This window comes from Bos indicus, chromosome 10, assembly GCF_029378745.1.
Source record: "Bos indicus isolate NIAB-ARS_2022 breed Sahiwal x Tharparkar chromosome 10, NIAB-ARS_B.indTharparkar_mat_pri_1.0, whole genome shotgun sequence".
NCBI lineage: Eukaryota > Metazoa > Chordata > Mammalia > Artiodactyla > Bovidae > Bos > Bos indicus.
Genome location: NC_091769.1, coordinates 22462190 through 22488114, shown reverse-complemented (window position 1 = coordinate 22488114; position 25925 = coordinate 22462190). Strand labels below are relative to the sequence as shown.

Below are 25925 nucleotides of genomic sequence, written 5' to 3'. Positions count from 1 at the left end.
AAGGAGATGAAAAGAAATATGCAAATATGAGACATATTTGACAGTGAAATTAACAGAACTAATTTATGGTTTAAGTGAGTGAGAAGGCAAAGAAAAAGGAGGAGAACTAAGAATGATTACTTGATGTGTGTCCTAAGCAATCAGGTACATTTTGATGTGACCTCCAGACATAGGTAAGACTCAGTTCAGTTCAGTTCAGTTGCTCAGTCATGTCCAATTCTTTGCAAATCCATGGACTGCAGCACACCAGGCCTCCCTGTCCATCACCAATTCCCAGAGTTTACTCAAACTCATGTCCATTGAGTCAGTGATGCCATCCAAACACCTCATCCTCTGTCGTCCCCTTCTTTTCCCGCCTTCAATCTTTCCCAGCCTCAGGGTCTTTTCCAGTGAGTCAGTTTTTCAAATCAGGTGGCCAAAGTATTGGAGTTTCAGCTTCAACATCAGTCCTTACAATGAATATTCAGGACGATTTCCTTTAGGATGGACTGCTTGGATCTCCTTGCAGTCCAAGGGACTCTCAAGAGTCTTCACCAACACCACAGTTTAAAAGCATCGGTTCTTCAGTGCTCAGCTTTCTTTTTAGTCCAACTTTCACATCCATACATGACTACTGGAAAAACCATAGCCTTGAATAGACAGACCTTTGTTGGCAAAGTAATGTCTCTTCTTTTTAACATGTTGTCTAGGTTGGTCATAACTTTTCTTCCAAGGAGCAAGTGTCTTTTAATTTCATGGCTGCAGTAACCATCTGCAGTGGTTTTGGAGCCCAAAAAACTGGAACAGGTTTGAAGGGAAATTACGATTTATATTTTAGCCATACTGGGTTTATGATACCCATTAGAAATCTAAATGAAGATGCCATAGAGAATGTTCAATAAATGAGTCTGGAACTTAATAAAGAGATCAGGGATAGATCTAAAACTTCAGCTGTCATTGACATGTAGACAGCATGTAAAGCCAAGGGACATGGGGAGATAGATTTTCTGGGAATAAATAGAGTTACTGAAGAGATGAGAACTTGATTCAGATTTGGGTACTATGACACAAACGTGAGCAGAAAAGGGAAAAAACATAGCAAAGAGGACCAAGAGATAGTGACCATATGGCAGGGGAAAATCAAAAGAGCCAAGAGAGGGACGTGTATAACTGAAAGAGGGGACTGCCGAGAGGTTGAGCAAGATAATAACAAAGGTGACCACTGGATTTGCAGCAAGGGAGTTCTAGTGCATTCGGCAGAAACAGTATCCTGAGTTGGGAGGATGGACAATGAATTGAAATTGGTTAAACAAAAATAATGTGGCGCAATTGGTAAAGAATCCACCTGCTGATGCAGGAGACACCAGAAACACAGGTTCGATCCCTGTGTCAGGAAGATCTCCTGGAGTAAGAAATGGCAACCCACTCCGGTATTCTTGCCTGGAAACTTCCATGGACAGAGGAACCTGGTGGGCTACAGTTCATGGGGTCGCAAAGAGTCGGACACAGCTGAGTACACAAGAAATAAGGAGTTAATGGGAAGTAAAGCTATAGAAGCAGAGAAGATAGTTCATTTGAGAAATTGTGTTGGGAAAGAAAGCAGGTAAGTGATAGTTGAGAACGAAACAGGTGAGGGAGCAGTTTGTTGTTCTTTTGGTTGGTTTGTTCGTAGAACAGTAGACAACAGGGAACATTTTCAAAAGGGAAAACTGTTTTAAGGTGTTCCTTTACTGTTACTATTGATAGAAACTCATATCTAATTTATAAAACTAAAGATGTTCATGGATTAAATCACTAAATAAATGTAAATGATTCACTTGCAAAAGAGTGACCTCTGGGGGATTGCCTACATTCTTACTTGTAATTTAACTGTGTTTTCTGCATTAGCCCTGAAGTTTGAGTAGCTCAAGTTTACATTTTTTTAGCTGAATTAGCGTATGTCCTGGTTACATACCTTAAGGCAACACCTAAATCTCTCCTAGTGCAACAAATGTTTGAAAAATTAATGATGACCATGGGAAGACTAATATTGTATCAGCTAAAGTGAAGTTCTGGGCGAAAGGAGACATTTTCAGTCATTCTCCAATAAAGGTCATGAAGTTTCTCTTTTTCTAAATAAATTCAAGGTAGCACTTCAGAATTATATTTACCCTCATTGAAGTCACTGCAGTTGAAAGGAAAGATGCAAAAGAAGTATAGACCAAGCAATCACTGCTCCCCCAGTGTCTGTCACACAGGATGAGACAAGAACCCCAGAGACACCAGGCCCCACAAGCAGTGCCTGCCCATGGCACTACTCCAGAGAGCGCCAATAATATTTTATTCTGTGTCATGGCAGCTTCTGGAATTTTGCAACAGAAAGGCCAAGTCATCCAGACACTGTTGACCCTAAGACTGTAGCCCACAATCCTAGAAAAGACCTTAAAATCCACAGCAGCTGTGTACTCGCTCGTTGCAGCTTGTGTCTTTCTTCCCACTGACTCCTGTCCAGGTTTGGATTCACTACTGCTAAACTAGATGTTTCTTTTCTTTAAAGTATTATTTCAGAGCAGAGCTTTGTGATGACTTGAAGTGTGTCTGTGTATGTGTATGTAACCTTCATTAACATTTCATAACGAATTCCCACTCTATTCTGACTTTTTTTAAAAGGTTCAGATCAGGAAATAGATTTTATGAATTAAATATCTTTGTTTTGTCTTTCTGCTAGAAGTCACAGTGTACTCTTGGACAGAAAGATCAGACTATCAGAGGATATAAAAATTTACCTATCAGATTGCCTTATCAGTCTGGAGAAGGAAATGGCAACCCACTCCAGTATTCTTGCCTGGAGAATCCTGTGGACAGGGGAGCCTGGTGGGCTGCTGTCCATGGGTTTGTACAGAGTCGGACACGACTCAAGCAACTTAGCATGCAACATGCATAGCATATCACTATAATGCTTAGAAACACCACTGATTAGAAGTCCATTCTAAAGGAGGTCAGCCCTGGGTGTTCTTTGGAAGGAATGATGCTAAAGCTGAAACTCCAGTACTTTGGCCACCTCATGCGAAGGGTTGACTCACTGGAAAAGACTCTGATGCTGGGATGGATTGGGGAGGAGAAGGGGACGATAGAGGAAGAAATGGCTGGATGGCATCACCGACTCGATGGACATGAGTTTGAGTGAACTCTGGGAGATGGCGATGGACAGGGAGGCCTGAGGTGCTCAGATTCATGGGGTCGCAAAGAGTCAGACACGACTGAGCAACTGAACTGAACTGAACTGAGAAGCTACATAATGGACAGCATGACTTAAATTTGTCTGGTAGTCATGAGTCAGAGACTTCATACATTACACATGCACTCCAACAGTACAGTCTGTAATACAGAGGGAAATTCTAGATGATCCGTAACAACCTCTCCCAGCCTGAGAGATCTACATTTGACCTCAAGCGTTAGCTATTTGAAAATAAATCAAGGATTCTGTGGCCACTGAAATTTGGGATAAAAATCAAAGCACATTTGAGGAAGCAATGTTTTTCATTTAGGCAAGGAAGATTATAACATTTGTAAAAACATAGATTGTTTGGGTCTCTTTTTTAAAAAAATGTCATTTGCTCAAGATATACAGTCAGGAGACAAGGAAAAAGAATGAACAAGTGTTGAAAGTCCATTTATTCAGACTATACTTCAGATAAATGGGTCCTGTCAGATAGTAAATAAAAGCATCTTTCAAAGAGGTGTAGGATATTGGAATAAAGTCGCAGGACACTATTTCATACTAGCCTCCTGGATATCACAGTCGTATTCTGCTATTAGGGAAGACAATATATATTTTCTTAGTTGTGTGTTCTTTTCTTTGTGGAGGCCTTATTAACCAAACTGATCTTTCCAAGCACACGACTCAGTGAAGGAAGACAGAAACAGTCAGACAGAGCCAGCAGGACCAGCTAAAAGATACTCCCTTCCATCAGGCCGAAGAATTGTATGACTCTGTGTGTCCCTGACTCTCCCTTGGTTGCTCTGAACTCAAATGTGAGAGCTTGAAACCTTTATGTTTCAAGGGATTGGATGCTGAGGGAATTAGAGGCTAAATTACATTGACTGCATCCCAGTTCCATCCACAGGCACACGCTAATCAATGTGTATAAGGCTGGATGCTCAGCTCAAAGGTTTCATTCTGCCTCACCTACCACTTAGAGAGGCCATATGATTTCTAGCCATTATATTATTTTCATGCTTCTGGGAATCATTTTAGCTATTTATCCTTTCTACTCTGGCACATTAAATTATGTTCTTTGGCTCTCCACTTCCTCTTCAAACTTCCTATGTTTTCTCAAGTCCTGAAACATTGCTCCCTTCTCCAGTTAAAGAAAGGGGTTGGACTCCTAAACCCCATTTCCACGTCAAGGACAGACACTCATCAGTCATTCATCAGTCTTTTTCATTTCATTTGTTGAAGTCTTCCAACATTTCAACTATTAACAAAAGTTTAAATCTCTTCATTGAAGTCCTAAGATAATGAATCTTATCAATACATGAATTTCTTCTGATGAAGAGCCAATTTTAGAGCAAGTTGTTCACACACAAAGCAGTAAGGCACAAAGCCAGCCCTGAGACCACGCTCTATGGATTCCGTCTGGGGGAAAGACGCAGAAGAGGATCAACTCTAAATACGCCAATGACTTCCATAACAGGATCACAGTGGGAGTGAGAGGGTCAGTGGTGACCGGGAATTAACAAAGGCCAATGACCACCCACCAGCACACCTCCATAATCTTTTCTCTCTTTCTTGTCTTTTTTCTTGTCTCTTCTGTTTGTCCTTGAGACCCAACAGAGTTCTCCAAAAACCTAACAACCTCTGCTAACCTCAGACATGGTTCTGTTTCCAAAGCCTTATCAAGTCAATTCTAATTTCAAGCCCCATTTCCAGATGAGAAACCAGTGTTGAAATTTCACAAAGTGTAAATGAACTTTTAGAATATCTTTCATTTTATTGACAGTTGGAATGACAGCAAGCAGAAGCAGTAAGATGTAGCCAATGATGTCTTGGTGGGAGGATAATCCTAGCTCAGGCTGGAGTTGAAGCTGAAGATGAAGCTGTCTCTGTGGGTTTTTTCTGTGTCAAAAATGGTTCTGAAACCTAAGCTGTAAGAAAACAAATAACAACTAGGGCCTATGATTTGGGGCCAAATAGAAGCAACCACTTTGGAAAAAGGGGGAAAGACCAAAAATGTTAAGAATCAAGAAGGAGAAACCGGAATGTCTACCAATAGAGAAAGTGATTTTTAAAATGTTGGCTCATCTGTACAATGGATACAACCACTACAAATCGTATGATCTGGAATTCTGCTTCCAGCCAACATAGAAAAAAGAAGACCAGATTACCCTTCATCTAAAACAACCAAAAAAAAAAAATTCCCTAGACAAATTACATAAAACAACAGTGTCCAAGTCATGGTACACAGGGCAACAGATGACAGCTATCCCTGAGAGATGGGAAACAAATGAGGGGAGCCCAAACATTGCCCCCAGATTCTCACCCTGAGAGGGTATCCAGTCTATGGCACAGGGAGGGTAAACTGAGTGAGAACCCCGTCACTTTCCTGAGTCAAGGAGACAGGAGCTGAGATTGGAGGAGCTAGAGCCCACAGGACAGAATACTAGACAAAAGAGAAGTACACAAAGAGAGAACCCTGGAGATCTGCAGCAAATACCCTCAAATACTCAGCAGAATGAGTCCCAGGCAAGTGTAAATGGCAGGCCATGGAAAGATCCATCCAGAAGGATTAGAGGAAACAGTGTTTCTTCAAGTGTACCTAGAATTTAAAAGGAGTTCATTGCTTGATCATACATTCCTTAATTCTTTAATAATTTCATACATTTCATTTTTTAAATTCTCATCACTAGCTCCCATCACTAAACAAAAAATTGCTTCATATAAATATTTAAGAAACAATTGCATCTGATGGAGTTAAATAGTAAGGACAAAAATAAACATCACCCATCTATAGCACCAGGAAACAGTTACTAATAAACCTAATTTGTTTCTGATATCAATCATACAATTTTCTTTAAAATTACTTTTTATCTCTTACCTTTAATTTATGTATAATGTTGAGTTGAAATAAATTCAAACCATGCAGACACTTGTAGAAATGTGGCTTTGTATGATTTAAAGTTTTTATACTTAAATCAACCTCAAAACTCAGTTTTACTCATGATAATGATTGAGTTCATTACACTATATATTGTGACATCATTAAATTATTAAATACTTTCCATATTTCCTCTCATGCTTCATCTTCTTAGATTGAGGATCTATAATTCTTTGGACTCTGCCAGTTATTCTTCCAATCATCTTTGCTGTTGTATTTCTCTGGGCATTATTTTTTACTTTAAAGAACAACCATCATTAACGGCTTCTGAGAAGTATTAGACATGATGTCCACATTGACAGTTTCTCATGCTGTGAACCTTGCCTTCCCAAGGTAGGAAAACTTTTTAACCTACTTCCCAGACTCCATTGCCTTAAATTGGGAGGTGAAGCACATAAAGAGGAGTCTAGACAAGGACATTACTTTCCTTGCTGGGAGACAGCAGAGGTTGCATTGTTCTCAGGTTGGCAGCAACAGCATCATCTTCATTGGTTCAGGAGCAGTAACTTCCTGGTTGGGCCAGCCTGGCTGCATGTTCTGTGGCTGGTGGCACTGGAGGCCACTTCCAGTCCAAAAGATTCACCACCATCAAGTGGTCCTGTGACTGGCACAGAGACAGCCACCTCCTTACTAGGCCAGTTGAATGGGTGGCTCTGGTCTTTGCTCTTAGAAGTCAGGCCCAGAGTCTGTTTCTCTAGACTGACTAATGATTCTTCTAGTCATCTAATACTGCTTCCAAAATTCCTATCTGCTTAGACCAAGTAATGCTGATTACTCTTTCTTTCTTGTTATGTATCACACTGACATTTCACGGTGTTTACTCTGAAGCCCACCTTGGCTTTCATTTCAATATACTTTAAGCTGGGTGTTAGTGCTGCCTAACCTTTTCATCGCAGCACATTGATTCGTCTTAACAAAGAATACTAGTGATGTTTTACTATGATTTCTGGTTCATTGGCTGGGGAAAACAGTGGAAACAGTGTCAGACTTTATGTTTTGGCACCAAAATCACTGCAGATAGTGACTGCAGCCATGAAATTAAAAGATGCTTACTCCTTGGAAGAAAAGTTATGACCAACCTAGATAGGATATTCAAAAGCAGAGACATTACTTTGCCAACAAAGGTCTGTCTAGTCAAGGCTATGGTTTTTCCTGTGGTCATGTATGGATGTGAGAGTTGGACTGTGAAGAAAGCTGAGCGCCGAAGAATTGATGCTTTTGAACTGTGGTGTTGGAGAAGACTCTTGAGAGTCCCTTGGACTGCAAGGAGATCCAACCAGTCCATTCTGAAGGATATCAGCCCTGGGATTTCCCTGGAAGGAATGATGCTAAAGCTGAAACTCCAGTACTTTGGCCACCTCATGTGAAGAGTTGACTCATTGGAAAAGACTCTGATGCTGGGAAGGATTGGGGGCAGGAGAAGAAGGGGACGACAGAGGATGAGATGGCTGGATGGTATCACTGACTCGATGGACATGAGTTTGAGTGAACTCCGGGAGTTGGTGTTGGACAGGGGGGCCTGGTGTGCTGCGATTCATGGGGTTGCAAAAAGTCGGACACGACTGAGCAACTGAATTGAACTGAACTGAACTTGCTTGCCAAAACAGTAACTATGAAAAAGAACAAAGTCTATTTTGATGACCAGCCCAAGATATATCATGGAATGAAAGCCCAGTGAATCTCATAAGCTAGAATCCATTAGCATAACCTCCTGAAAGATTTTTTTAAAGCTTTCAATTGTTATGCACATGGGAATGAGACAACCTGAAAACTTTCCAAAGGCTCCTCCTCTTGGAATGTTTTCACAACTTCACTAATTATCTTCACTAGATTTCTTTTTGACTCCAGAGCCAGTTAGAGCCTTAAATACAAAGGCCTTTGACTTTCAAGTTTCATTAAAGATTAGTTTCCTCATTTTGCGGGAGTGGGGAGACAATACAAAGACTAAATTTAGGGCTTACATCAATGCCATTCTTACCATCTCATAGCAAATGAGAGTTCCAGTCACTAAGCTAATCCTTACCCATTCTTTAAATGTGGAGTTAAATGTCACTTCCTCAATGAACAATTTCCTGCCCCCCTCCACATCTAAATTTTCTTTCTGTTTTATTGTTTCAAAGAAACCTATAATTTTTTTTTGAAACAGTAAAACAAGTTTTGCTTTGTTGACCTTATCACAATTGCTATGCATTTTTGAGTACAATAAATATCTGCCTTTCCCATTAACCTCTAAGCATCACTGAATATGCTGTGTTCAGAATAGTGCCTGGCACAGAAAAAAGATGTGATAAATAGTTGATAAATGAATGAATCTCAGCCATCAGGCATCTATCTTACTTTGCGTTGGACTGTTCCCTCACTGTGAATGCTCTCAGTGACACATCCATTAACTCAAATTCTGATGGAAGAGGATTAGAAGCACAGGAAGCAGTGTCTCAGGAGTGAGGCTGTAGCTCAATAAGAGTGGAGACAAAAAATAAAGATCTTAAAGAGAATTCACACAAAGGCAGGTGCTATCATGGAAAACTGAAGAGAATATATTTGTATGCAGAGTAGACACAGAAACAATGTTAGACTGATCATCTCCTAAATTGAATGGGCTGAGGTGAGAGATTGTAGTGAGCTGGACCCTGAGAGAAAGGGGAAATTTTTGATTATGGATAATAAAATTTGCTTATTCTCCTATTAATGTATGGTAAGGAATTTAGCCTTGACCAAAGACAGGCCTTTGTCCCAGCTCCTGGAAGGGAATCTCTAAATCTTTGGATGCTCCAGAATCATAGGAGCGTCCTTGTTAAAGACAGTGGACCCCTTGGATCACATTTGACAGTTCTGTTAACAAGATGACTCAGCTTGAGGCTGGCCTCACCTGATAGTATTAGCATCGAGGGCTGGTCATGCCAGAAAGACGAACCATATCAATTGTGGTGGGGACTTTGGGTTACACGATATTGATCAAACCTGAGACTAAATTCAACCTCGTGGGCAATTAATCACTTGTGTCTACATAATGAAGCCCCAAGTAAAACTCTGGACACCAAAGCACAGGTGTGCTTCCTGAGCTGACATTACTCTGTAAGTATTGTCACACATTGATGCTAAGAAGATAAGCCATCGCTGAGGACAATGGGAGCTTCAAGTTTGGAATCTTCCCAACTGTTCTAGGCATCTGTTACATTGGCTGATTTTAATGTATTCTTTTCCTATAATAAAAATAGCTATGAGTACAATAGGTTTCAAAGAGTTCTTCGAGTCTTTCTAGCATATAACAAAACCTAAGGGTGGTTTCCGAAAACCCTTAAATTTGAAGTTGTCAGAAGTAAGGACATTGTTGTGTAGACTCTTCCCTTTAACTTTGTTCAGTTCGGTTCAATTCAGTTCAGTCGCTCAGTCGTGTCCGACTCTTTGTGACCCCATGAATCGCAGCATGCCAGGGCTCCCTGTCCATCACCAACTCCCAGAGTTCACTCAGACTCATATCCATAGAGTCAGTGATGCCATCCAGCCATCTCATCCTCTGTCGTCCCCTTCTTCTCCTGCCCCCAATCCTTCCCAGCATCAGAGTCTGCCAATGAGTCAACTCTTCGCATGAGGTGGCCAAAGTACTGGAGTTTCAGCTTTAGCATCATTCCTTCCAAAGAAATCCCAGGGCTGATCTCCTTCAGAATGGTCTGGTTGGATCTCCTTGCAGTCCAAGGGACTCTAAAGAGTCTTCTCCAACACCACACTTCAAAAGCATCAATTCTTCGGCGCTCAGCCTTCTTCACAGTCCAACTCTAACATCCATACATGACCACAGGAAAAACCATAACCTTGACTAGATGGACCTTTGTTGGCAAAGTAATGTCTCTGCTTTTAAATATGCTATCTAGGTTGGTCATAACTTTCCTTCCAAGAAGTAAACGTCTTTTAATTTCATGGCTGCAGTCACCATCTGCAGTGATTTTGGAGCCCAAAAAAATAAAGTCTGACACTGTTTCCACTGTTAACTTTGTAGCTGGCTCCTAATCATTTAAACTGGGGTCCTAAGTTTTGGATAGACTTGGCAGTCTGGAGGACTATGCCCTTAACCTCATAGTTTGACCAATTCTGGTAGGTACATTTTGTATTGAGCAAGTCCATGTGGATAAAAAAAGTTTTATCAGTGCAAACTAATCAGTTTTATGAAGAGAGCAAAAAAAAAAAGTTAAAAGTAGATAACACGGGCAAAACAACTGGAAAGGGAACAAAATATCTAAATTTGGATGCTATGTGCATTATTTGGAACATGTATATATGAGATAATCACTTTTAAATGGTTTCAGCACATAAGCTGGCAATATCTAATAAAAATATTTGTTAAGTGCTTACTGTTGAACAGTTTCTGTTCTGAGTATTGTACATTATTAACTTACTTAATTCTTATTAAAACTCCAGTTATTTGCCCAGTTATAGAAACCAGGCACAAGAGGTTAAATAATGTGCACTGTGTTACACACTCCCAGGATTTGAATCCAAATCATCTGACTCCATGGTTAATGTGCTTATCCAGTTTCTTATATGGTATCTCAGAAGGTAATCACTTATATTTTCTCTGATATCATAAAAAGGTGTTATTAATAGTACCTGGTTATCTTAATACCCAATCCCAATCATCTCAGTGACAAAGAACCATTTTTATATAGGCAGATGTGTATTTTATTTCATTCTGTCATCCTTCTCACATTAGGCAAGAAGTCCTGACTTCCTGTATTGGAGAAGGAAGAGCACAAATAACGTAGAAGAAAAAATAAATAAATATAAATATATAAATAAAAATTAACTAAAATTAAAAAATAAATTCTTTGCTTTCAAGCTTCAAAATAAAATTTAGACACTTTCTCTAGAATCAGTAAAAGAAAAAGTGTTTGAGCTTGGGTTATAATCTTTGAGTTAAAAAAAAAAAAAAACCTATGCCTTACTGAAAGATCTCTGAGAATATGGGTTGACACAAACTCTAGATTTAATACAAATTTCGAGGTCTGTGGGAATTCCTAGGGGTGATGGAAACAAAAGCAGCACAGTTAAGACATTGAAGAAGACCTCCGTGCCCAACCTTCATACCCCTTCCCACCAGTGGAGCCCAAACAGGTGTGTAGGAATCTGAGACTAGGAGACTTACCCAATCCCTATCAGAAAGACAATAGACTTGCAAGTTTCCACCAGGACAGAGATAGCTGTGCTGTAGTCAGAGTGGGCCCAGAGAGCCCAAGACAGCCCCATTCTATCCATTCTGTATAAGTGATGTTAGAGCAGCTGAGCTTTCACAGACACACCAAAAAACATGGAAATGTATTGAGAGAGCTTTAGTGAATCTGGACAGATTTCAATTTCAAGGGACAAGGAACATGCACATCAACAACTAGAAACCCAGAGGGACTCAGACATCTAGAGACACAGAAACAGGAAATGTGGCAGGCCAGACCCAAAGCACTGCAGCCCAGCAGGTGCCAACAGGGGCCAGGTGCCCCCAACCAGCATCAGGACACACTAAGGCCTCTAGAGCTCAGACATCAACCCAAGGATGGAGCGAGGGAAACCCGAACGGTCAGAGGAAATCCTGAATTGACTTTAAAAATTATGGTTTAACTGAGAAAACCCTATATTTGCTTAAAATAAGTTTTCTGATACCAGATGAAATGGTTACTGGAGTTAGAAATTAAGTTGTTACAGACAATAAAGCTGTTGTGGTGTGTACATCTGAGTAAACTCCGAAATGTTTACCTGCTAGGTTTCTAGTCTCCAGATCAGCCGTGTTCAATGTCTTCCTGCTCCTACAAAAATGACAAATCACTTTCACACGTATCACATGCCCCCTCAGGCCAGCCAAGGGTATGTGCTATTTCAAAAATTAGGAAACCAAAACACCCAGTTGAAAACCACTACCTGGATAATTATAGTATGAAATTTGGGGTAACCCTGAAGGACGGGAATTTGTTACTAGAGGCACCAGAGGAACACATAGTCTCTGTTAGGAGACCCTGCCGACCCTGTGTCAGAATGAAAGCTGGGACGGGCAAACAGTACTTTCAAACAGGCACATACCCAAGCATCGAGACACAGTAAACACATAAGATAATTCATCTGGACACTTTTATATGCAGCATGTATAGGATTTAAAATAACATTCCCTTGTTAAACTGAAAACATTACCATGTAAATGCTTCAACTAAGCTGCATGAAAGAGTAAATACCAGCCTTGCAAATTGGCCTCCCTTAAGGGCACTCAAAGGCATAGGACTGCATGCTGTTCTCTAAAGAAATGTCCTCCTCTCTATCAATCTCTTCTATTTTGACAGCAAACCCATTGACCAGCATATGTTTCAGAATTTCTGAACAATTGACATTCAAGGCCTAACAGACATTTGTTCTCTACCTTCTCAGAAACCTCATAGGAGTCACTGTTGCCAATAAAATATACCATAAATCTAACCCCCAAGCGCCATCGCTTCAGGAGGAGAATGGACACCCCCATTCTCCACACTGTTTGTGTACATCTGTGTCGGTTCTCTCCCTGAATCGGCCACACCAGCGGGAGGTCATCAGTCAGCAGGTGACAGCAAGCACACGTTCAGAATGGCTTAAGAGAAAATGGAGTCTTTTTTTATTCCCTATTGTCACCTCCTAAAATGTAAGTTGCTTGTTGATCTCATCACATTGAGTCATGTTTGTGTGAAGTGTTGAAAAGACCCAGCCTGCACATATTCTTGAAGTCTTGAAATAATGGCTCAGTGAACAGATGTATGCTTTCACCCAGTAGCTCTTTGTGAAAACGAATTTTTAGGAGCCTCAAATATCCACGATTCGACCCTGATGAAAAGTCAAGTTAAAACTAAATGCTATTATTTTGGAGAGAAATTTTAAGTAATTGATACAAGGACTTGTGAGACTGAAAAACACTGGGTTAATAATGAGCCTTTGTTTAGTGAAACAAATTAAGAGTACAAGACAGAGATTAAAAGCACAGGCTCTATTGTAAACCAATCATCCATCAATTAAAAATAAATAAATAAATATTTTTTTTTAAAAAAAGTGCACAGGCTCCAGGTACAGACTGCCTACATGCAGATCCTTCAGATTTTAGCTCCGTGACTTAAAATTACTTCATTTCTCCACTCTTCAGTCTTTTTGAAAATTTGCAATAGTTAATTACATACACCTCATAGAGAGGCCAGTGCCTGACACATGATAATTGTTCAATTAATGCTTGTTTTAACTCCATGTAGGTAGTTAAGAGAAGCAGTGAATGCATAATTACATGCCATGGAAAAGACTCTGATGCTGGGAGGGATTGGGGGCAAGAGGAGAAGGGGACAACAGAGGATGAGATGGCTGGATGGCATCACTGACTCGATGGACGTGAGTCTGAGTGAACTTTGGGAGTTGGTGATGGACAGGGAGGCCTGGCGTGCTGCGATTCATGGGGTCGCAAAGAGTCGGACATGACTGAGCAACTGATCTGATCTGATCTGACTATAAAAATAAGCTAAATCATGTTTCCTATCATAACTATATAAAGTTTCTGCTTATCTCTGTTAACTAAAAAGAGCAAGGACTTTTCTTATAATAATGAAAATACTAGCCTATTGGTTCGAAGAACTGTTAACTAGGAATGCTTGTTACAGAAACTTCACTTGTTGGATATTTGTTAATGAACACTAATTACTGTGCTTATAAGCTGTGCCTACCGTGAGGCCTGCTCTGACTCACCAACCTTTTGATTAGTAAACAGCTAAATGGCTTCTCTGGTGGCTCAGATGGTAAAGAATCTGCAGGAGCCCTGGGTTCAATCTCTGGGTGGAGAAGATTCCCCAGAAAAGAGAATGGATAACCTCTTCAGTATTCTTGCCTGGAGAATTCCATGGACAGAGGAGCCTAGTGAGCTATACAGTCCATGGGGTTGTAAAGAGTCAGACACTTTTAGTTAATTGAGAGACTAACAGTCCTCAAATGTAGCACTGCCCATTTAGGTCTAATTTATTCAATCAATATAAAAGGACCATGCAGATTCTCCTAGACTGAGAGGAAAGGCATTCTTCATTGTGAAAATGAATTTTTAAAAAATGAGATGATTCTAACATTTACTTTACATAGCAATGCAATATCTCTAATTGAAACAATATCTTCTGTCTGATGACATAGCATTCAACTGTCTTTCAGATTTGTTCAGTGTTTTCTCAATTTTGAAAGCACTTGAAAATCCATAAGGGGACAGGATGTCCTTCTTCATTTTCAACATTTACATCAGGGATATTTTTCAGATGTCTTTCATATTTATCATATCTTCAACAGGTAACTCTTATAGCACTCTTACAACAAGTTCAAACTGACCCTATCCTGTTTCTAACCAGACACTGAGGTGTTTTTCAGAAAAAAAAAAAAAAAACAAAAGGCAAGTCATGCAGCTAAGGCATATGCAAAAGAGAAAATTTTGACTTCAAATAACACCAGGTACAGAATGTCCCCCTCCTAACCTCCTCACAAGGGACCAAAGGACTGGGACGTGACAAGCAGGTGATACTGACTTTTCCTTTACCCATCTCTGTATTACTTGATCATGACAGTCAGCATGAACAATTTTTTTTATTTAGAGATATAAGTTTTTAAGAAAAGTTATAATGACAATGCCCAAGTAAAGAGCTAAGGAATGCTTTGAAACCCCTGAAAGCTTCTAACTGAAGACAAGTTCCAGTGGTGGGAAAAACATATACTCTGGATTCTGAGCTTTGCTACCATATGGAGGTGGGAAGAGAGAGTAAGAGAGAGAAAGAGATAGAAAGTTTATATGAGCTTCCCCATTAATTTAATCCCTACTAATTTAATTCATAGGAAATAACCATAAACATGCATATATAATTCTATAGAAGTACAGTGTTTCATTGTAATACTTTTTATTATGTCAAAATTGGGAGAAATATAAATGTCTACCAGTAGTAGAATAGTTAGATAAATCATGACAATGTCTATACAAATGCAGCCATTATAACTATACTAATGATCTAGAAATACTCTTGCTGTTAAGGGAAATAAATAAATAAATAAAACTGAATATACCACATTGTTACAATTTTGTAAACATATATATATAAAGCTAAAATGCTAAGCTGTTAACAAAGCTTCTCTGCATAATTGATTTAAAAGGTGATCTTTATTTTCTTCTTCACATTTTGTTTTCCCATTATATGTGATTAATGTCCATCCCTTTGAAATTAGAATTTTTCAAAATAGAATTTTTTCCTATAAATATTGTAAAGAAATCCCAGGAGAGGGAGAGAGGCACATAGCAGAGAAATCAGTGGGCAAATACAAGAAAACCCACACTTCCCTTCCTCCCCGTGGTGCTGAAATTAAAATTGCCGAGCAAGGGATATTTTATCAGGGGCATGAGACAGCATACAGGATAGTATAGAATATTTATACACAGTGACTCAAATGATCCAGCCAAGAGATAGACACTGATAATGCAGAGAACAGAACCTAGCAATGCGAATAATTTTCCTTATTTTCTGCCTGATTTTCCTTATTCTCACCTCCATCTGCAAGGCCATGAAATATTCCATATTCAGGAAACATTTTCTAAACACTCGTAATGATTATCTAATCCTTTTTTAAAAAAATGAAGAAATGAGGGGGGTGGTTAGAACAAGAGCTCCTGACCATAATGAGCTTAGATAACACTTCTGGGAAGGCTTCGGTGGAAGAGATCTTCTCATGTGACTATCTACTTATCATACCAGATTTAAGCTATGTGAGATATTTAAGCCTCTCATTTATAGTGTTACCAAACCAAACTTGGGTCCACTCACCCAGTGCATAATGAAGCCAATCTACTGACACCAGGTTGCGGTGAAGGAAAGTACAGTGTTTATTGTAAGGTAGCAAGCCAGGAGAAAGTGTAGTTGATGCTCAAAAGACCCGAATTTCCCAAAGGCTTTTAGAAGCGTTTTGAAAGACAGTGTGAGGGACACGATCTCAGGGTGGGTGATCAGCTCGTGCACAATTCTTCTGATTCGTTGGTAGTGAGGTAACCAGGTGATGTTTTGGGAATCTATCATCAGCCTTCTGGTTCCAATCCATCTGGGTTCTACTTGCTTGTAGTTAGCACATGGTTAACTTTTTCCACCTTATTATTTTGCGTAACCAGAAATCAACAAATGGATGCTATTCAGAGAACTTCTAAGAAGAGGCTAAATTAATTGGTCTCATCAGCTCACAATGACAGTCAGGAATCTGTGTCATTGTGTTCTCAGAACACATGGCAATGATGGCAGAAGAAGAAAGAAAAAGGAGTCTGCCAAAAACACCCCAGGCTGCAGAAGCCTGCGTATACACACACACACTCAGAAAGACACTGGGAAACAGGAATTGTGAGTGATCCTCTGGGGTCCTGGAAGGAAACTGCTGATTGTTTTTGGAAAAAACATTCGCACCCACCCCTGGGCTCAGAGAATAGAAAATGGTATCCAGACCTCCTTCTCAGAAACATTCCCCTCCCTGAATCTAGTACCTGAGGAATTTGAGCAGCAGATAAAAATAGCATTTGCTCAAAACAAAGCAAATAATTTTTAACTAGCTTGCTGCCTGAACTTTGTCTCCTAGAGATCTCAGACATCAGGCCAACTCCTCTACCTGTACACACTGGTATCTGTCTCATATGGAACATTTCTGACTTCTTCCCTCCTCTTCCCACTTCAGGCAGTAAGGAAGCCATAGGCAGGCTAGGACCAGGATCAAAGACAGCTGTTCCCACAGATGGTTTTACCACAATGCCCCAGGCCCCTAACACCCACCCACAGGCTCTGACCGCATATGCTGATCCACCCTGCCGAGTACAGCCAGACCAGCCTTCCACTGTCTCCCTCCCTCAGAGAACCTTCTCAGTTTCCTCTTGAGACAATGCTTTCCATGAAAAGACAGCATGCTTCACCACTTCACAGTCTTGTTCAGGCCATTCCACTTGCCTAGAAGACTCTCTAATCCTCATTTTCAGTACTGAAATCCTGCCCTCGATTCACACTTAGCTGTAGCAATCGCCCTCACCCTTGGCAACTGTAAAACTTTATAGCAGTAAAAGACAAATATTATAGGCTGTCACTTGAATGTGGACTCTAAAAAATAATACAAATGAACAAATGAATCTATTTACAAAACAGAAACAGAGACACAGACACACAAAACAAAATTATGGCTACTAAAGGGGAACAGGATCGGAGGGAGAGAAAAATTCAGAGTTGGGATTAACAGATACACACTACTATATATAAACTAGATCAGCAATAAGGATTTCCTGTATAACACAGGGAACAAAATTCAATATCTTAAAATAACCTAGAGTGGAAAACAATCTGGAAAATAAATATATATATATAACTGAATCACTTTGCTGTATACCTGGAACTAACACAATAGTGTAATTCAACTATACTCCCATCAATCAATCAATAATAAAATCTTACACTATATGGGAAAAGAATCTGAAAAAGAATGGATATATGTATATGCATAACTGAATCACTTTGCTATACATCTGAGACTAGCATAAAGTTGTAAATCAACTATACTCAAAATAAAATAAAAATTAAATTTAAAAAAATTTTAAGAAACTTTATAGCAGTCATGTTGCTTTAGATCTCATTTATTTGTGGGTAGGTCACAGACACTGTGTTAGATGCCAAAGATATGATGCTGAAGAAAAATATGCCCAACAACAGATTCCTTAATATCTAATGAGAAAGATAGGATAAACAGATATAAAAACAATATACAAGCAAATTAGGATGCATGTTATAGAAGCAATAAATACAAGGCTGAGAGAGAGATTGAAGGGTACAATTTAACAAGGTGGTCAAGAAATGCTTTTCCCTCCTCTAGGAGAAGTGACTGAGGGGGCAGAGAGAGTCAAAATTGTTACACTACATTCTACTCCTTGGAAACAGGGAGATTCTACCCAACAGAGATGTATAAACACATTGATCACCTTCAGCCTTGCTGATGCTGCTTCACGGGGACTTTAATTTGGATTTGCACTAATATGGGTCTCCCGTGGATTCAATGAAGTTTGTGTCTTTAGAAAAAGACACAGCCACAAATGTTTTCCACATAACCTCTATTTCGGCCCCTGCTCAGTTGGCCGACAAACCATATTCTCAAGCTTCCTACGGGTCCTTTGGTTTGATTGAGAGGATATATAAGGCTTATCTTAATCTCTAGAAAGAACCGTTTGTGTGATTGAATACTCCCAACATTGATTTTTTCTGATGTTTTAATGAAAAGTTGTACAGTCTCACTCAGAGTTTTCTCTATGCTGCACTGTCTTAATTTTAGTATCTTTTCAAATTGAGGATTTTCAGATTTATACAGTCCTGGTTCCTTTTTGTTTAACAATTCTTTCCTCAGTTTACCTCTTTCCCCTTGCATTTCACTATAAGCAGCAAGAAGAAACCCAGTGGTATATGCATGCTTTGCTTAGAAATCTCCTTAGCTCTGCAACCAAGTTCAGCCTTCCACATAACCACGGGAAACAATTACAGTTTCTGCCACTACCGAACAAGGGTTCCCCTTCCTTCAGTTCTCCGTAACAGTTCCTTAATTCCTTCTGCAGCTTCCCTAGTAGTGTCCTTAAAGTCCAGACTTCTATTAAAACTAACAATCTGTTCAAAGGAATTTAGATTTTTTTCTATCATACTTCTCAAAATTCCTTCAGCCTTTTTAGATATTTGGTACAAAAGCACCCACTATGAGGTGCCAAAATCTGTATTCATTTTCTATGGCCACAAGACAACTTACCACAAACTCGTGGCTTAGCACAGCACACACTTGTATCTCATGGCTTCTGCAGGAAAGTATGCTCTAGAGACTCTCTGAAGAAGTAAGCAGTCATGTTAGAGAAATCCATACGTAAAGGAAGAGCAGGTGGCAATTCTCTCCCTGCTTACTGACACAGGAAAATATAGAAGTCATGAAGACTGACAATATCGCTGAGAAGTAACACTGACTGATAACCTAATAGCAGAATCTGAGAGCCATCTCCCCTCAACAGAAAGCAGATAGAGCTGTATTTAGAAACACATTGCCAGGTTTCCCTTCCAACCCGCCAGGTTTTATCTCAGGAAGCCAGAACCACCCAGAAAGTCACTTTATAAACTTAGAGACTGGCTGACGGGAATTCCACCTCCACATCCATCATGTTTCTACACCCAGAAATGAAAACTAGAGAAAGTCACCTACAGAAAAGTTGGTAGAAACCACCTAGAGAAAGTCAGTAGGACCACTAGCAGTGCTTGGCCTCTTTTAGGTAGAGACGGTGCAAGGAAAAGTTCAGATATGTACATGGCTTCTTTGTACCCTATCAGGTACCCTATGAGGCACCTGGGATAGAGAAGAAGATATTGAAATGGTAACTATCTTTTATGTTTGTTTGATTCTCAAAATTAACATGACTTTTTCATATTTTTATAAGGAGGAAGTTAGTCTGGGTAGCTTCAAAAAGCCCTTCAGTTTGAATTTTTTTGTGATTCTATGACTCCAGATGAAATTTTTAATTAATGTTGGTTTAGAAGTTTAAATCTCAAAATGCTAGTCTTGACCCTGATGCCAAGTCCTGGATGAGGTTCTAGAGTTGCTGACCCCTGGTAATACTGCAGCCACCCAGAGCCCAGTGAAAGCTGAGTGAAGAGCAAAGGTTTCAGAACTAGGAGTACAAACTTAGATAATCAGCAGTGAACTTATATACACAAAAATGAGAACCTTCATGGGACCATCACAGATACACACTCCAAAACTGGCCCATTCAAATTTCAAGTCTTAATGTTTTGTAAAAATGGCTCCCTCCCAAAGTGGGAAACCTGCAGATAAAGTGTCTCCTTTTTTCCTCTCTCAATATCTTCTTTAGTTCATCTTCCTGCTATTAGTAATTCTGGTTCTGTTCATGTTTAGGTTTATTGCAGAGCAGTAGCTTTCATTTCTGTCTTATTTTTTCACTTAAGTATAAACTTTAATAGGTGATTTTGGAGTGTGTCCCCACATTGGTCTAGGGCTCTGGAATCCACATTTTTTAAGCCTTCCTATTTATTCTAATGTGCACCCACACTTGAGAACTATGAGGCTGGAAAGTAAAAATGTTAGTCGCTCAGTGGTGTCCAACTCTTTGAGACCCAATGGATCTGCTAGGCTTCTCTGTCCAGGGGATGCTCCGGGCAAGAATACTGCAGTGGATAGCTATTTCTTTCTTCAGGGAATCTTCCCAAACCAGGGATGGAACCTGGTTCTCCTGCATCGCAGGCAGATTCTTTACCAGCTGAGCCACCAGGGGAGCCCGAGAACTATGAGGCTAGAATGTTTTTAAAAGGCTGCTTCTCCATGTGGCCTCCAGGGGACAATCTTGCCCATTAACACGATTCTGAAAACAATGAGACCATGCTAACTCTACATGGAGACTGATGAGAGGCCTGAACTTGGGAGAGTAAAGGATACCATTGATAATTAGACACTTGAACACTGTTGAGGTCCTTGGCAGCAGATTTTTCTTTAAAATTCTTTGGAACTTCAGGAAACTTTGGGACCACCTATTTCCTTCTATACTTGCAATTTTCCCAAGCCCTGTCTTATTCCTTAATCCAGGCTTGTAAGGAAGTCTGAGGACCTTCCCATTCCATGATCATTTCTTTGGATAGGATTTCCTTTATAACAGATTTACCCTTTATAACAAACCACTGTCCAAAAAATGATTTGGCCAGAAGGTATTCCTTTTTCTAAACAGGTCTCTCGAGCCTTTATGTGTACCTTTCATTACTCATGTCATTATCACTTCTGGAATGACAATTTCAGCAGCCAGGATCGCAATGGTGAGTTCTGGGGTAGAAATGAACCAGAAACATGGTTAGTTCAAGGAGCTCAGTATAGTAAATATTATATAATATTTATATACTACGAATATATAATACATATTCAGCTGCATATCTATCTGGTTAAGAAACAGTAGTGAACTCCGGGACAAGGTCTTTTGTAAACAAGCCTGTTTAATAGCCTTAAAAATAAAATATCATTACAAAGAAATTAGAGAAAAATTACACCAATTTAAAAAAATAGATATGAACAAATAATTTTCAACTAAGAAACCAACAACAAAAATATGAAAAGAATTCAACCTCAATGACAAACAAAAGCACGTCAAATAAAACATTTTTTCTCTATGAATTGTTAATTTTTTTAATATTAGACTCTCTGGTGCTTCTAAGGATGTCACGAAACAAAAACTTATATTAATGTTGCAGAAATTTCCATGTGTAAACTCATTCTAAGGGTAATTTGTTAACATATATATAACTAATCCACTCAACAGTTCTCCATCCAGCAATTTGCCCTTAAAAAATATTCAGAAAAGTTGAGCACAAATTGACCAAAGCAAGTAGTAAAGAATCAATATCATACAGGTTATATTCTTTTGCTACCAAAAACAAAGTTAGATCTGTCAAATAAAAGTCAAGATTAAAGGCAAAAAGAAATGCACTTCTGAACTAAGTCAGAGATAGACAAATATCATATGATATTACTTTTATGTAGAATCTTTACAAAATTATACAAACGAAATTATTTACAAAACAGAAACAGACTCACAGACTACAAAAAAAAAATATGGTTACCAAAAGGGAAGGAGAGGGAATAAATTAAATGTTTGGTATTAACATGTACACACTACTGTATATAAAATAGATAAGCAAAAAGGACCTACGGTTCAGCACAGGGAACTCTATTCTGTAGTAAATTTCAGTGGGAGAATTTGAAAAACATATATATAAATGTATAACTGAATCACATCGCTGTGTACCTGAAACTAATCTAAATCAACTATTTCCAATATAAAATAAAAATTAAAAAAAGAAAAAATGCACTTCTAAATAATTTGTGAACCAAAGACATAATGAAATTGTTAAAATATTTACAACGAACTATAATGAAATGTTTATATTTTAACACTTCAGAGATAAACCTAAAGCAATACAGAGTAATTTTACAGCCTTAAACATATATTAAAAACAAAAAACTGAACATGATGAGCTAAACATTCAATCAAAAAGTCTTAAGACACAATAAGAGTAAACAACAAAGATAGGATAAAGAAAATAGTAAGAATGAGAGCTAAAATTAAGGAAATAGAAACAAACAATGAAAAGGATCAATTTAAAATGGTCCTTTGAGCGTGTTCTACATAACTTCTTAATTTCTACATTCCCTCCCTTACTCTTCTTCAGAGATTTCCTTTCAGTGAGCAACTTTTCCATCCTCTTAATGTATTCCTTTTTAGTAGGAATCCAGAAGTATTAGATTGAATGGAAAAGCATTCAACATTTTGGGGCTGGGGTAATCACAGATTAAATGCCTCCTGTATCATATGTGATGGAGGTCTTGTGTATCTGTGACAACAGGGAGTTTCCTTATTCACTCTTCCCAATAAAAACTCACTTACACCTCCTGCCTTTGTAGTTCTGGTATTCACTTTACTATGTAATAGAAGTAGCATGTTGCTGCCAGAATACAACCATTGCTTTTGGCAAATTAAAGTGCATGTCATTTCTTAATACACTGGAAAGGTGGGGAAAAGCACACAGTCCAGTCTAAAACATTAGTACTTTTCCATGCAGATTTGTGCACATGTGAGAGGGTGTCCAGTTTGTCTAGTGATTGTTATTTAGAGAGTTGGACCACTATTGTATGTTGCTAATCATTGACTGTAGTCCCAAAAAAGCCTTGTGAAAATGTTATGCCCTATGTAACAGCAGAGTAACATAAAATAAAATTACATTTTATAAACCAAAAAATAAAATAAAATAAAATGGTCCTTTGAAAAGAATTACAAAATGGACAAATCCCTAATAAATTTTCTCAAGGAAATTAAGACACAAAAATATTGTGTAAAATAAGATTATAGCTATAGGCACAGTAAAAATTCAAATAATTACAGGAAAATGCAGAGGTAGATTCATACAAATATATTTGAAAACTTGGACAAAATATAAAACTTTCTAAAAATTATAATAGAGCAAAACTGATAAGAAAATTAGAAATTTTGAATTTACATATAAATTTAAAACACTACACATACATATGGTTTTTTAGGCAAGTTATTTCAAACCCAAGACCAATGATTTCCACATAATACAAACCATATCTGAGTACTGAGAATAATAAAAAACAGGAAGCTAGTCAATGCATTATTCTGAGCCTAAGAGAGAACCATAATGACAAAAACAAGAATAGATTACAAACAAAATTATAGACCAACATTATTTATAAAAAGCAATGACAACTCCTAAAAATGTTATCCATCTAGTACTGAATATTTAAAATAATACTGGTACACCCAGAAGTATGTGTGTGGTGTTAGTCACTCAGTCATGTCCAACTCTTTGAGACCCCATGGACTGTAGCCCGCCAGGCTCCTCTGTCCATGGAATTCTCCAGACAAGAATACTGGAGTGGGTTGCCATTCCCGTCTCCAGGAGATCTTCCCAATTCTGGGACTGAACCTGGGTCTCCCATACTGCAAACAGATTCTTTACTGTCTGGGCCACCAAGAAGACCCAGAAGTATGAGGAAGGCTTGATATTTGAACAACACACCACCTAAATATATTAATTATAAAATTCTCTCACTAAATGCTGAAAGTAACTTGGTCAAATTTAATATTAGTATGTATTTTTAACTAATCTCTTAACTATAAAATCTCTTAGTAAACTAGGAAGTAAAGGGAACTTCCTTAACCTGACAAATGGAGTCTTAATTTACTTTTAAAGTGAAATGTTAAAAACATTCCCTTAAAAACACAAGACTTCCAGTATTATCCTTTCTACTCTACATTAACAGTCTTGGGAATCTTCCCAGTCCAGGGAGCAAACCCAGGTCTCCTGCACTGCAAGCAGATTCTTTATATCTGAGCCACCAGGGAAGCCCAAGAACACTGGAGTGGGTAATGTAACCCTTCTCCAGGGGAACTTGCCAACCCAGTAATTGAACTGGGGTCTCCTGAATTGCAAGCAGATTCTTTACCAGCTGAGCTACCAGAGAAGCCTATCTTAACCAGTGCAGGAAAATAATAAAAACATTAGGATTAAAAAGGAAAAAACACAATTATCATTAATCATAGATGGCCGATTCTATTTTGCAGGGAGGAAATGTACAAAATAAGCTTACAAGACCTTGTCATCCCAGAAAACTAGGAAGTTATCAATGACTACAGAGTCCATGTTAAAAGACTTGAGAGCAAACCTGAAAAGATTTTCACTGGCTAAAGATTCAATGATTCTTGAATCAATAATAAAATGAATCCAGTGGATTACAACACATCAAGTATATTTAAATTCATGGGGTCACAAAAACATCCTCCTCAGTTCCTTTTGGGGATTTGTCCTGATTTGCACCAGGTTTGCCTGGGACTGTTCAGGTTTGACACAAAAAGCCTCATGGCCTGAGAAACACCTTCATCTCAGTCAAACAGGGATGACTGGTCACGTTACAGGGAATCAACTCATTATCCTAAAGACTGATAAATAATCATACACTTGATCTCAGAGAGTAACTGAAATATTGACAAGGAAAATATCTTTATAGAAATATTATAAAGATATAATATATAGCAATAACAATAAGTGTATATAGAAATATCATAAAGTTAATACGTGAAGTAGAAATTATATAATTAGAATATCATTTTGCCAACCAAGTCCCAGCCAAACAATGCTGTGCTTAGGCACTCAGTCGTGTCTGACTCTTTGCGACCCCATGGACTGTAGCCTGCCAGGATCCTCTATGCATGGGGATTCTCCAGGCAAGAGTGGGTTACCATGCTCTCCTCCATGGGATCTTGCTAACCCAGGGATCAAACCCAGGTCTCCCACATTGCAAGGGGATTTTTACCATCTGAGCTACCAGGATAGCCCAAGAATACTGGAGTGGGTTGTTGTTGCTGTTCAATAGCCCAGTCGTGTCCAACTCTTTGCAACTTCATGGACTGCAGCACACCAGGCCTCCCTGTCCCTCACCATCTCCCGGAGTTTGCCCAAGTTCCTGTTCATTGCATCAGTGATACTGTCCAGCCATTTCATCCTGTGAAGCCCTCTTCTCCTTCTGCCCTCAGTCTTTCCCAGCATCAGGGACTTTCCCAATGAGTCATCTGTTCACATCAGATGACCAAACTACTGGAGCTTCAGCTTCAGCATCAATCCTTCCAGTGAATATTCAAGGTTGATCTCCCTTAAGATTGACTGGTTTGAAGTGGGTAGCCTATCCTTTCTCCGGGGCATAGCCGAAGAATAGATCTTATCATTGCTTATTAAAGTCACTAGCAACACAAACACAGTCAAGCTGACATTATGTATCTGCCCAGGAAAGTACACAATACCATGATGTCTGGCATTTACTTTAAATTAATCAGAATTGGGGGAGGTACATAGATATGTAGGATGATGGGCAAGCAGATTAGTTAACTGGCCATGAGTCGATAATTGTGGAAGCAAGGTAATGGACATAGGCTGTTTTACCACACTATTCTCTCTTCTTTTGTAGATATTTGAATTCTCCATAATAAAATACTTCAAAAAAAACCTGGTTAACATAAAAACAAGTCATCAGAAATGCATAGACTCATATTTACAATGTTCACTACATTGTATTTAAATTAGGCAAAACAAATATAATGATATAATATAATGATACCAATGATATTTAAACAAACTAAAGTACACTTACACAACAGAGTAGTACAAAGCTATACAAATCACATTTTAACGTATAATT

The 25925-nt window shown here is 38.8% G+C and overlaps 1 gene segment (V, D, J or C); it reads left to right on the top strand.

Annotated features, from left to right (window-relative positions):
- The window catches only part of LOC109564835 (T cell receptor delta constant-like), a gene marked incomplete in the record, with an annotated part of 620053 nt that overhangs the window by 359971 nt on the left and 234157 nt on the right, over nt 1-25925 (top strand).